We start from the raw sequence: 1,423 nt of genomic DNA on the forward strand, positions 1-1,423 counted from the left end.
TCAGTAGGTTGACTCACATTTCTCTAAAGCTAAGAATGGCCTCCCATTAACTTCAGGATGCACAGTACACTCACTACCTCGTGGTAGGTGCCATTTCCCTCAGCCTGCACTTAAAGAGAACTGAGCTCAGATTTCAGAATTTAGTTAACTGGGATGGTTGTGCTACTGAGCTCGAACCCACACCCTTGTTTGCACAACTGTTAACCTGGGAGATTAATACCCAAGCACCCAAAATCGGCCTCCCTCCCTTGCACACCTTTGCTACTCAACACGGGTAAACACTGGCATAAGCCCGAGTGTTAAGACCTGAATGAAAGTGCGCAAAAAAAATCTCCATCTTCACAAGCGTCCTGTATCTGTGAGGTTAGGCTAACTGGACAGTTTCCCCAATTGTTTTGAGTCCGTGCTTGTCACGGTTTTTTAATTTAAAATTCATCTGTAGTTTTGCCAGTAGATTGGGACTATGTCTTAACAAGATGTTAAACCCATACGGCTGCAGCCCCGAGCCAGTTCTTGTCAAATCCAATTGTGGTCTCACCTCCCCGGCCTGCCGTTCCACGCCGAATCTCACCAAATGGCAGCTCCGGACTTCACTAGCGGAGCCTGCTGTATCCGTTTTAGCCTTGTAAAAATGTGCTAGTCCGGGCCTCAGCCGTGTTGCTCGTGGTTAAAAGAACAAGTTCTCTGGTGCTGCAGCTTGACCCACCGACACCACGGACATGCGCAGCGGGGGCCCAAAGGCAGCGCGGGACAACTTCTGTTTTTACACGTAAAGATCTTTTCTACTCAGGTTAATCATTGACACAAAAATACAAATAGTAGGAAATAAAAAACTTATAAACTTGGTACAGCAAATAACTTAGACACTCCAGACTGCTGTTCAACTCTACAGTAAGAGCATTGAAATATTTGCTTTCTAAGGTCCATTATAGCTTCATGACAATGTAAAATGTGGACAATTAAGAAAAGCCCAGTAGGGGCCAGGTGTAGTGGAGCATTCCTATAATCTCAGCTACATGGGAGGCTGAGGCAGGAGAATTGGAAATTCAATGCAACTTAGGGAGACCTTGTCTCAACATACAAAACAAAAAATAACAGGAGTGTAGCTCAGGGGTAGAATGCTTGCCCAGCATATGTGAAGTTCAATCCTCAGTACAGGGGAAAAAAAATACTCAGTAGATTGAGGTCCATGAGCACAGATCCACAATCTAATTTTTCTTACTGTGGTGTCCTCCTGCTACTTAAAATAATGCATGACCCATAGACTACCTCCAGGAAACACTTGTTAATGAAGATCAGATGCAAACCATGATCACAGTGCTGGCACCTCTGCTTTTGTATTTGCACTCGCTGTGGGCTTGTCCAATCCTTCAGTCCTGTTGTTAGCTAAATGTCCCCCTCTTCCACATTGCTATACACTTCA

General features: G+C 44.8%; 1 non-coding gene across 1 annotated transcript; it reads right to left on the bottom strand.

Moving 5' to 3' along the window:
• Positions 1-652: 652 nt before the first annotated feature.
• On the bottom strand, positions 653-747 carry LOC117283885. The gene has a single exon (XR_004514918.1). It is a non-coding gene; the product is annotated as a small nucleolar RNA SNORA76 (small nucleolar RNA).
• Between the last annotated feature and the right edge of the window lie 676 nt (positions 748-1,423).

This window comes from Fukomys damarensis, unplaced genomic scaffold (genome assembly GCF_012274545.1).
Source record: "Fukomys damarensis isolate Sample0158 unplaced genomic scaffold, DMR_v1.0_HiC HiC_scaffold_31, whole genome shotgun sequence".
NCBI lineage: Eukaryota > Metazoa > Chordata > Mammalia > Rodentia > Bathyergidae > Fukomys > Fukomys damarensis.